Source organism: Mauremys reevesii, linkage group 14 (genome assembly GCF_016161935.1).
Source record: "Mauremys reevesii isolate NIE-2019 linkage group 14, ASM1616193v1, whole genome shotgun sequence".
Taxonomy (NCBI): domain Eukaryota; kingdom Metazoa; phylum Chordata; order Testudines; family Geoemydidae; genus Mauremys; species Mauremys reevesii.
The window spans coordinates 30973305-30985690 of NC_052636.1; the positions used below are offsets into that span (position 1 = coordinate 30973305).

The 12386-nt window shown below is 50.6% G+C and overlaps 1 protein-coding gene and 1 non-coding gene across 2 annotated transcripts in view; both read left to right on the forward strand.

Moving 5' to 3' along the window:
• Window positions 1-12386, forward strand: part of LOC120381587 (zinc finger protein 271-like) — a gene marked incomplete at its 3' end in the record, with an annotated part of 97297 nt that overhangs the window by 15188 nt on the left and 69723 nt on the right. The window lies entirely within an intron of this gene.
• On the forward strand, window positions 8577-8658 carry TRNAR-CCU. The gene has a single exon. It is a non-coding gene; the product is annotated as a tRNA-Arg (tRNA).

Consider the following 12386-nt stretch of genomic DNA (forward strand, 5'->3'; position numbering starts at 1 on the left):
CTGGGGTCCTGGGAGGGACAGGGGGCCAGCTGCGGTAAGGCAGATCACCGGCCTGCAGAGTGTGCTCTGACGGCTGGAGAGCTAATTCCCAAGACGACCAGCAGGAGGTGCCGCTGGGTGAGTCTGCCCCTGCTTACATTGGGGAAGAATGAACATGGTTTTTGTAAAGGAAAATCATGCCTCACGAATCTACTATAATTCTTTGAGGAGTCAACAAGCATGTGGATAAAGGTGATCCCGTGGATATAGTATACTTAGATTTTCAGAAAACCTTTGACAAAGTCTCTCCCCAAAGGCTCTGAAGCAAAATGGGATAAGATGGAAGGTCCTCTCTGGATTAGGTAACTGGTTCAAAGACAAGAACGAAAGGGTCTGATTTTCAGAATGGAGAGAGGTAAACAGTGGTGTCCCCCTCGGGTCTGTACTGGGACCAGCACTGTTCAACATACTCCTGAGTGATTTGGAAAAAGGGGTAAACAGTGAGGTGGCAACATTTGCAGATGATGCAAACCAACTGAAGTTAGTTACGTCCAAAAGAGAGTGCAAAGTGTGACAAAGGGATCTCACCAAACTGAGTGACTGGGCAGCAAAAAGGCAGATGAAATTCAATGTGGATCAATGCAAAGTAATGCACATGGGAAAACATGATCCCAATTCTACATCTAAACTGATGGGGTCTAAATTAGCTCTTACAACTTAAGAAAGAGATCTTGGAGTCACTGTGGATACTTCTTTGAAAACATCTACTCAATGTGCATTGGCAGTCAAAAAAGCCAACACAATGTTGGGAAGTCATTAGGAAAGGGATGGCTAGCGAGACAGAAATATAATATTGCCTGTCTATAAATCTGTGGTCTGCCCACATCTTGAATACAGGAGCTGGTCCCCCATCTCAAAAAGATATATCGGAATTGGGAAAGGCTCAGAAAAGGGCAACCAAAATGATTGGGGTGTGGAACAGCTTCCATGTGAGGTGAGATTAGTAAGACTGAGGGGAGTTTTCAGCTTGGAAAAGAGACGACTAAGAGGGGGCTAGGATAGAGGTCTATAAAATGATGACGGGTTTGGAGAAAGTAAATAAGGAAGTATCAGAGGGTAGCTGTGTTAGTCTGGATCTGTAAGGAAGTGCTATTTACTCATAACACAAGAACTAGCGGTCACCCGATGAAAGGAATAGGCAGCAGGTTTAAAATAAACCAAAGGAAGTATTTCTTCACCCAACACACAGTCAACCTGGGGAAATTTTGCCAGAGGATGCTGTGAGGGCCAAGACTATAACAGGGTCCACCAAAGAACTAGATAAGTTGATGGAGGACAGGTCCATCATTGGCTATTAGCCAGGATGGGCAGGGATACAAAACCATGCTCTTGAAGTGTCCCCAGCCTCTGTTTGCCGGCAGCTGGGAATAAGCGATGGGATGGATCGCTTGATGATTCCCTGTTCTGTCGATTCCCTCGCGGGCACCTGGCATTGGCCACTGAGGGAGGATAGGATTCTGGGCTGGCTGGATCATTGGTCTGATCCAGTATGGCCGTTCTTATGACCAATAGAGGCAGTCCCCGACAGCAATATTTATATTTGGTGCACTGAAACGGCCAACTTTCCAAAGCTGACCAAAATGATTAGTGAAAGTGTTTTGGAGAAAAACACTAAACAGAACAATGCGAATGAAAACTGGGAGCTATTGTTTAAGGAGCTTGTTAGATGGGGCATAAGCCACATTGCCTAATTAGCTGAGCTTGCAATGGCCTTCCACTCAACTCGCTGACATTTCTCCGTCTGCAAATGTGGTACCCATTTTAAAACCTAGATCCAATCAATTACAACATGTCCGGGAAGATTCTAGGCATCAATGATCTGATCATTGGATTGATAGCGGTAAACAAGAGCTTCCCATAAGGCTCCCTCCCTCCCTCTTCCCAAGAGCCACCCTCATCCTCTCTCCCCTTTCTGCTCCCGCATCCTCTGCAAACTTTCGAAGACAGATGCCTCGTGATGGCCTTTGCTCGTGGGGATGTTGCCTCTTGGTCAGAGTTTCGGCCCTTTTGGGGGGAAGGATGCAGCAGATGGCAGGGGGGGTTACCCAGGGCCTTCCATGGGCTCAGGCCACTCAGACCCAGGCCACTCTGAGGGCAACACTTCTTACCACCCCGCTATTGTCCTAAGTTCACAGTTTATCACAGGAAGCTCTGAAGGGTGTCAACTCACTGCTTGGTACCTCTTCTCAGCTGGGCGTGGCATGGCAGCTCTCTCCTTGGGGTGGCAGCTGCCTCTGTTATGCTGACAGATCCAGGCTGGTGACGCGGTGGTGGGCGGGATTGAACCGGGGACCTCTGGAGCTTAGTGTGTGGGCCTCTACAGCATGAACTAAAAGCCACCCGGCTGTTAGCGAAGGCTGTATTGAAGACATGTTTTATTGCTCCCTCTAAGTGATCTCGGTGCCACTAGCTGGGTCACCCCACCACACCCTGGAGGTGTGTGGGTTACATACTTCCCCTAGCTGAGGAAGCGCATCCTGAGCTTCAGAGAGTTCCCAGCTGTAACCCCGGACGACCCCTGTAACAATGCGGCCTCTGGCAGGACACTGCTGAGAGTATCAATTCAGGACAAATTGCTTGGAGCAGGGCAGTCACAGCCCGAGACTGGGTGCCCTTTACTATTAAAGCACGTCACACCAGCCATGCAGAGAGGACTTTGGTTTCACCCCACTGGCCAATCGGACGTCATAAAAGCAATTCCCTCAGCTATTCCAGTTTCCTTCTATCACCACCAGCTCCGCTCCTTATGGGGATGAATGGTTATGAAAACCAATACCCCAGTAAAAGAAAACGGGTTCTCTCAAAGGACCAAGCCCCAGATGCAGGTCAATAGACGAGTCAGATCTTACCCACAAATCACGCTTTTGCAAACCTTTTAGCGTTGTTATGGAAAAATTGATCCATGTGTTGTGTTTTCAGTCAGATCAGTCTGAGGCCTTTTATTGATTAGAAGCACGCAGGGGAGAACCGTTATGGAAACGGCCTCCCCGAAGCTGGTTACAGACAGCCTTATAAAGCTTAAAACCACAATCGTAATATGCAAGTTACATACATCATTTCCTTATTATTTTGCTAGGAAAATATTGCAAAGTTAATGCTGATTGGAGCAGGAGTAAATTTCTTCCATATTAGGCTTTTCCTGTTATTACTTATCTGTTCTATGCGGTTACGTGTTGACAGTAGGGGATGTTACAAAATTGTTTTTCAGTCGGGGACTGTTAGGACTTTCCACTGTCTCCTCCGTGCCCCCCTGCTTGGCTTGTCTGGCCGGCCCTGGCAGCCTGACATGAGGCCTGGGCCTACAAGGCCTTGGATAACACTGGATTTTCCCTTACAGCATCTAAAATATAAAGGTTTATTCATAAAAAGAAAGAAATATTGATGAGAGTTAAAAATTTTAAAGGAATTAATTACACACAGTAATGGCAAAGTTCTTGGTTCAGGCTTGTAGCAGTGATGGAATAAACTGCAGGTTCAAATCAAGTCTCTGGAGTCCATCCACAGCTGGGATGGGTCATTCAGTCCTTTGTACAGAGCTTCAGTTTGTAGCAAAGTCCCTCCAGAGACATGAAGCAGGACTGAAAATAAGATGGAGATGAGGCATCAGCCTTTTATAGCCTCTTGCCATGTCGTCTTTGATTTCTTTGTCCCAAGGACACTCTTATCCAGCACGTGGCATAGAAAAACCTTAGAGTTCTGTCCATAGGCAGGTCCCTGCAGACCTTGCTGAGTCACAAGGCGTATCTGCCTTCTCTCAGTGGGTCGATTGTAGAGCTGATGGTCCTTAATGGGCCATCAAGCAGGCTAGGCAGAACTGACACCAACTTCTCTGGGGTGTTCCCTGGAAGCAGAGCACAAGTTTGAAATACAGGCAGCATAGAGCCAATATTCATAACGTCAACTACAAAAATGATACACATCTAGAGATAGCATCATTATAATCAGCCAATCAGAACCTCTCCATAGACCCCTTACACGACAACCTTTCTACAATATTGGCTGCAAATATAGAACAGTGGTCGCAACGGTGATCTGTACAGTTACAGATTATGTCAATAACGTCACAGGAGGTGACACGGCATCAGTGAGACATACTGGAATACTGTCTCCAATTTTGGTGTCTTCATTTGAAAAAGATGTTGTGAAATTGGAGCTGGGGCAGCAAAGAGCCACCAAATGTTCTGAGGGCTGGAGAAAAATGCCTTCTAGTGAGCTATTGAAAGAGCTCAATCTGTTTAGCTGATCAAAAGAAGATTGAAAGGTGACTTCATTGAAGTGTTGAGGTGCCTTAATGGAGAGAAAAGATTGGGTATTAAAGGGCTCTTTAATCTAGCAGAGAAAGGCATAAGAAGACCCAATGGCGGGAAGGTGAAGAGAGACAAATTCATATTACAACTAAGGCACAAATATTCAACAGCGAGGATGATTCACCACAGGAACAAGCTACAAAGGAAAGTGGTGGATTCTCCATCTCCTGAAGTCATTTAATGAAGACTAGATGCCTTTCTGGAATGTGTTTGCCCCCAAAGTAGCTCTTGTGTCATACAGGAGGCCTGTGATATGCAGGGGGTCAGATTAGATGCTCTAATGGTCTCTTCTGGCCATAAAGTCGACTAATTTCTAAAAAACTGATGGTAGCATTGGGAGCAGCATCTGATATTTCCCTGTCTAGCCGGCTTGCTGCCTAGAACGAACGCTCCTTGAGTGGGGTGATCCACAGGGAGTAGCTCAAACCTGCAAAGTGCCTGGCCAGGGGCAGGACATTGGCACAGCAAGGGAGGGGTGTGGCAGTGACATCACAAAGGCCTTTTGCAGGACCTCAGACGATTGGTCCAAGGTGGTGGGGAGGTGGTGACCTCACAGAGAGATGCTGACATCAGCCAGGCAGGACAGGGGTGAGGGGCCAGGGAAACCTCAGAGACCCCTGTGGCTTTGCTTCAGCAAGTCTCCTTCTCCAGGTCTCTCTCTGAGGACTGAGAGAGTATTCGGGTTCACGGACGTGAGCGCCAGGAGGAACCTCTTTCGAGTTTTCTCCTTCCCTTTTAGTGATTTTACTAGAAAACAGCCGTCCCTGTTTAGAAGGTAAGAGCCTCCTGGAGGTTTGAAACCTGTTCAGTCTGATCCATCTGGTGACAGTTAAATTCTAGGCATGGAAAACACGAGCTTAAAGAGGCAGAATTCTATTGCGCACCTGGGATCTTGTCCCTTAGAATCACTGGGGAGATTAGGGTTTGTCCTTTTTGTTTCACCTTTTCCTCCATCCATTCCTCCCTCCTTTCTCTTCTTCTCTTGCTTATTTTGTTCTCTCTCCTGTTCCCCCCCTTGAGGACTGAGAGAGTATTCGGGATCACGGACGTGAGCGCCAGGAGGAACCTCTTTCGAGTTTTCTCCTTCCCTTTTCGTGATTTTAATAGAAAACAGCCGTCCCTGTTTAGAAGGTAAGAGCCTCCTCGAGCTGTGAAACCTGTTCAGTCTGATCCATCTGTTGCATCCATCTCTTTGTCTTTTGCTTCTTTTGTCCTTTCTCCTGTTCCCCTCCCAACAGCAGGAGAGGTAGGTGTGTGTGTGTGTGTGTGTGTGTGTGTGTTGCGGGGGAGTGCTCTGCAGCTCCCACTGTGGGAGGTCCACCCAAAAATGTGGGGCTGAAATAGTGCTCAGGCAGTGATCCCCACCAGTGACCTGGGCCATCCTTTGGGCTCTCTGGTGAGAACCCTCAGCCTCCCGTCCTCAGTCTCTACCCTGATGGGCTGAGCAGGGGGTTATTGACAGGGAGGAGACTCAGGTCCTTGTTGGTCTCTTTTAAGACCAAGGAAATAAGTCAGAACCAGTTCTATGTTTGACAAATTTTGCTGCTTCTCTACATTAATGGTCTCTGAGTTGTTCATGATTCTCTCTAACATTGCAGTTCTCCTCAAATACTTGCTGAATAATTACTGTCACTGTTGTTGGTCTGGAGCTCATCACAGAGCACTTTATTCAGGTCATTCAATCTCTGAAATTCAAGATCTGATGGTTAGTTTGCAAAAGCAGCAAAGAGTCCTGTGGCACTTTATAGACTAACAGATGTTTTGGAGCATGAGCTTTTGTGGGTGAATACCCACTTCGTCGGATGCATGTAGTGGAAATTTCCAGGAGCATGTATATTGAAAATCAGGGCTCTTGGGTCCTATTCCCAACTCTGCCACTGACTGGCTGTGTGACGTAAGACAAGTCAATTCTCCTTTCTCAGCCTTGGCTTCTCCCTCTTTCGAGTAGGGATAATAATGATCCGCTCTTGACTACCTCATGGTGGGTGGAGGCAGGGCCGGCTCTAGGTTTTTTGCTGCCCCAAGGAAAAAAAAATTTGTCTGCCCCCACCCCAGCCCTGGGTCCCCCCCCCCACAACCCTTGTTGCCCGAGCACTGGGCTCCGCCGCCCCCACCCGCACCCCCTGCCACCCCAGCCCTGGGCTCTCCTCCACACACCCCATGCTGCCCCAGCTCCGGGCTCCCCTTCCCCACCAGTGCTCCCCACCCACACCCTCTGCTGCCCTCGCTCTGGGCTCTGCCCCGCCCCCACCGGCACCCTCCTTCCGCCCCAGCCCTGGGCCACTGGTAACTTGCTCCCAGGGTGGGTCATTCAGCAGGAATTTTAGATGTGCACAGAACACAGACAGGACTGGTTCCCGCATGGTTACAGAACTGCAGTAAAGTGGAACAATTTTCAGCTTGTGTGACTGGAGGAGATCTGGATGCATATTATCAGACTGTCCTCCATAAATGAGGAAAAGTTGAGGTGCCTTTATTATTCTTTGTTTCTATGGGGAATGTGCCAGTGCAATGTCACTGTCTTCCTTTTAAACAAACAAAACTAGAAAAAAAATGGCAATGGCTGTTGAAAATAGCAATTCCAGTCCTAAAAAACCACTGGGAAGCATTTCTTGCTCAATTTTATCTAGTAGGATGCCCCTGGAACAATGGGAGAGAGAAACCTGCATCACTGAAAGTGCAGCCATGGAGACACCATACAGCAGCCTTCCCTAGCAGGGGCAGGGGGGCGAGAAGGGACATCATCCGAGCTCCCTGCATCCAGGTCACTTTCCTCAGCCGGGCTGCGTCAGGGGAGGGCAGAGAGCAGCAGCTTCTGATGCTCCCCTCACAGCCCAGCCCAGGTGGGGAAAGTGACCAGGACGCAGGGAGCACATAGTGTTGCTCCTCGCTCCCCCCCACCTTCTGTGGGGCCACGGAGGAGCATTGGGGCAGGGGAGAGCAGTGAGCACCTTTGCACGGCCACACGGTGCCCTTTGACCCCCTGGAGCCCTGGGCGGCTGCCGGGGGCCCCACCCCTAAGGCCGGCCGGGCTCCCCAGCACGAGCAGCAGAGACACAGGGAGACTGGCCACCCACTGAGCAGAGGTAGCCTGGGCGGCTCGTCATGGAGGCTCGGTGGGGGGGGGGGCTCAGCCTCCCCAAACCTTGCGATGCCAAGGGGACAGTGGGGCCCATGACTAGGGGCCCTGGCCAAATGGGCCCCCCTGGGAAAGTCTCCCCCATGGGGGCCCCAGGGCTGGAGGAGCTCCCACTCCCTGCTACGGCCCGGGGGCTGCAGCAGGGGCACAGAGCTTCTCTGGTCTCGGGGCCGCAGCGGGGCCGGGGTAAAGGAGTGACAGGGTGGGGCCAGTGGGGTACGGGGTGGAACAGAGGTGACCGTGGGTGGGGCCGTGGGTGCAAGGGGGCGGAGCCACACACAGAAGTGGGGGGGGCAGGGTTCCGGTGCTGGGGCCCCACTTGTTCTCCCTGTCCCTGGGCTTTGGCATCACCAGCCCCTGCTTAGCGAGTAGGGGTCAGTGGTCCCCAAAATGTGGGGCGTGACTCCTAGGGGGACACAGAGGAAGATTGATGGGGGCACCTCAGGGCCTGAGCCAGACCCCATGGAGGGCAGGGAGGGAGCCCCACTCAGCTCCACTCTGTCCCAGCTCTTACCCAACCCCACCCTCAGCCAGGGCCCCTGGCTCCCAGCCCGGCCTCCACCCCCTGACCCCTGTCCGCACCCCGCTCCCCAGCAAGCACCGGCCCCACACCCAGCCCCCGTTCTCAACCGCGGCCTCCGAGGGGCCACAGCCATGGACACGAGGGCGCAGTGTGAAATGTTTGGGGACCACTGGGTTAGGGTGACGTCCTCAATCACTTCTCTGCAGTCCAATGAAAGCGATTCCTCCCCCCCCACCCCTCCGTCAGGATGGCCTAGGTACGTTCTGCTGCCCTTCACTCATACAGGAAGGAGAATAACATTTCATTCCACTCAATCCTAAAGTGATTTGTTACCCACCACCCTCCCAAACTGGTCATTTTGGGGAAGTGGCCCCATCATGCTGCATAGCTAGGCAGAGTAGGGGTGTCTATGCAAACATGGCCTGTTCCTGAAGTCTTCCCACAGCTACTCACTAGATGTGAGGGGGGAGCTCATTCAGCCCCTGCTTATGCTTAGTATTTAAAACTCCTTAGTACCCTATCTCTGCCTGCCTTAGATTTCTCCTCCTGTCCATGTTTTAGCAACTCAGATGAGGTGGCTGAGTGGTTAAGGTGATGGACTCCTAGTCCATTGTGTTTTGCACGCATGGGTTCAAATCCCATCCTCATCGGATACATTTAGTCTTCACTCTCCTTTATAGACAACCATCTTCCCCCCTTGGTACAATGACAGATCAAACAAAAACCTTCTCAGAATATCAGCTGCCTCCCCCCCTTGCTTCAAATAAAATGTCTAAATCCCAGATTTCTAAAAAAATTCTCTAGTCCTGCATTTCTTAGTTTTTATCTCAAAAGGAACAGCCTCATAATCTCCCCCAAACACCCTGGGACCTCCCCAGATAATTAACATACCCCCAACCTGAGCAAGGCCACAACAGTGAACCAGACCTAGTGGCTAGGCCAAGCTGTTCTGAAGGAGGCAACTCAACCATTTTCTCCCTGCTTCCCTTGGCAAAGTCTAACTGAGAAAACAAAATTCCCCAAACTGAAAATTTTCTGCTGAAAAACCACTACTAGTCTGTTTGGGGACTTTGGTTTGAATGTACTATTATTATTCTCCTCTGATTTCTGAATCAGTTTTGTCATCCAGGTGTGTTTCCAGCTGTTGAGTTGTGGGGGAGAGAGGCCAACTCATGATGTCTCTACCCCCCCTTTCATAGTTTCTTCCAACTGGCTAGGAAGTACCTTTGCTAGGATGTGAGCCAAGCAGTGTCCACTGTCGCTGTGCTATCTCGGAGAAGTCTGCATTGTACACGGTTCCTGGGATAGTCCTTGGCAGTGTGGAGCCCAGCAGCGGGTCTGGCTCCTCCCTTGTCACACCTGTGGAAGCAGGGAATGCTTCAATAAGGATTTGAAGGGGATTTTAATGCGTGTCAGTCAGTTAGCAAGAGTCAGGCCATACTGTAACCCTAATGACGTGAGACTTGTAGGAGCAAAGATAGTGCGAGGCGAGAGGACAGGAACTGTGTACAAAGTTATTACGACCTTGCAATCACTAACCAAAATGCAGGCTTGTTTTCTTAGGAGTGAGACAATAAGATAAGCCTTTCTGCTATGTATAAACAAAATGTATTTGTTGCTTTACTGTCTCCATGATTGCTAGAAATTGTCTGTAACAAAGGTATAAAGGCTTGATGTAATTGTTTACCAGTTGAGAGACCTGTCTGGGACTGAGGCGACCCTGTGTCCTATGGCACTCTCTCCTCCATTGTAATTACTGGAGAAATAATAAAGTATTTGATTTTGCTGCACCCAAACAAAAGCGAGAACTGAGTTTTTCTCCGACAATTTGGGGCTCGTCCGGGATGGCAACGCCCACGGACCCACAGACGGCTACTACGGATCATTCCCCTTTGAACCCCATGGCGCCACATGAGAGGTATGAGACGTACCCTGAGAGTCCATCTCTCCTGGGATAAAGAGGGCAGCAGGGCTGGCCTGGACCAGCTGACCTCATGAAGCTAAAGCTGAGAGGCTAAAAACTGTGGTGCAGATATTTGTGTTCACACTGAAGCCTGGGTTGGAAACCTCACCCGTCGTGGGGTCTCAGAGGTTGGGCTCAAGACCATCTGTCTGCACTGTAATTTTATACTCTTGCAGCCCAAGCCCCATAACCCTGAGTCAGCTGACCCGGGCTTTGCGACAGGTGCCCTGGGTGTTTTAATCGCAGTGCAGACATAACATTAGGCTACGTCTCCAGTGCAATGAAACACCCACGACTGGCCTGTGTCACATTAATCTGGTCATGCGGCTTGGGCTGTAAAGTTGCAGTGTCCGTGTCTCGGCTCAGGCTCCGTCCCCTGCTCCAGGAGCCCAGAAGGTTGGGAGGTTTAGCAAGTGGAAATGGTAAAACCGCAGGGAGTATTACCCTGGACTCATGGCATTTCTCCATTGGTCTGTCTGCTCTGGGGCAGGGACAGAAACACGTCCTGCTGCTTTTGTTATTTCAAAGGGCGGTTTAGGATTTTCATTCTCAGACACGGTGCACAAAACAGGACTCCACCCTCGGCATAAACTAAACGAGCTGCCCACAGATTCTGACAGCCACAATGAGCATTTGGTGTGATTGCTCAGACCTGCCCCTGTCCCAGAGGGACGGGGTTGTCTGAGAGGGGACTGGACCACTGACCTATCAGCTCCTAACTCCCAAACTTTCAGTAACTCTATCCTCAGTGTCTGTGAGTGTAATTTAAACCATAAGAAAAACCACACTAGGCTAGACCGACGGTCCATCTAGCTCTGAATCTTGTCTTCTGACAGTAGCCAGTACCAGGTGCCCCAAAAGCAACTCAATAAGGTACCACTGGAACTTGAACCCAGGATCTCCTGTATACAAAACAGTGGTTTTAGCCAGCTAAGCCATGGTGCCTAGAGTTGCTGAAGGGATCATGTCTGCACACACCTGACTCTCTGCCAACCTCCATCTGGGCCTGACAAGCTTTGCTGGTGTTTGAATTCAGTAAAGCAGAGGAGCAGGGGAAGTTTTACTCCCAAGGTTCTTTGGACAGGTCTACACTACAAAATTAGATCGGTGTAACTACATTACTCAGGGTGTAAAAATTTACCTCCTAAGCAATGCAGTTATATCAGCCTAACCCGGTGCAGATAGCGCTGTGCCAACAGGAGGGCTTCTCCCATCAACATAGCTTGGGGAGGGGCTTGGTTAGTGAAGATGAAGAGAATAGGTGGCCCATGGCTCTTGCATTTGGGGAGGCTGGGTGTGAGCGCTGGAAGCTCCCTAGAAGTGGGGGGCCCATTGGTGCCAACCATGGCACTGCCCTCCCCCTTCTCCTCTCTCTGAGGCCCCACCTGTGCTCCCCCCTTGCTCCTGTTTGGCCACTTCCCACCCCCGCTCTTCCTCTTTGGCTGAGGATGGCTGAGCCACCTCTCGCTCGCTCCTCTCCTCCCCCAAGGCCTTCCTGCCTGCTGCTCGTGCCTCTCCACCACCTACCACAAGGTCTGCCCGCCAGCCGTCACCGCTCTGACCCATCCCTGCAACCCACCCTGCCCACCACCCACACCTCTGTCCCTCTCCCCTGAGACCTGCCCTGCCCACTGCCCCCACCTCCGAGACCTGCTCTGCCCACCGCTCGAACCTCTCTGCCCCACCCCAGAGACCCACCCTGTCCACGTCTTTCTTCGGTCGTCTGTTGTTATTCCATGAGTTATCAAGGATGGAATAAAAAGCTGAGTTTACTCCAGGGTGAGGAAAGAAAGGAGCCACCAACCCCCCGGCATTGCTGCTTTAGTTAAAGTGTTTTAACTAAACAGCTATTGAACGTCCTCCCTATGCCCCTTGTGTCCCCAGAGCACATCCATGCTAGCAGTTCTTGGATGGCAACAGAGAGCAGTGCACTGTGAGTAACTATCCCACTGTGCAACTGGCTGCAGGGTGTTTTGGGAAGGGTTTGCAATGCCTCACGGGCTGGTACAGCATCACATGATGCAGGTTTCTCTATCCCACCGTTCCATGGGCATCTTACTAGATTACCAGCTGCTTTTCAACTGCAGTGTGGAGACTGTGTGTGGGGGGGGAGAGACAGTGTGTGGCCTGGTCTACACTAGGCGTTTAAACCGGTTTTAGGAGCATAAAACCGATTTAACGCCTCACCCGTCCACACTGAGAGGCCCTTTATATCGGTATAAAGGGCTCTTTAAACTGGTTTCTGTACTCCTCCCTAACGAGAGGAGTAGCGCTAGTATTGGAATTACCATATCGGATTAGGGTTAGTGTGGCCGCAGATCGACGGTATTGGCCTCCGGGTGGTATCCCACAGTGCACCACTGACCGCTCTGGACAGCAATCTGAACTCGGATGCAGTGGCCAGGTAGACAGGAA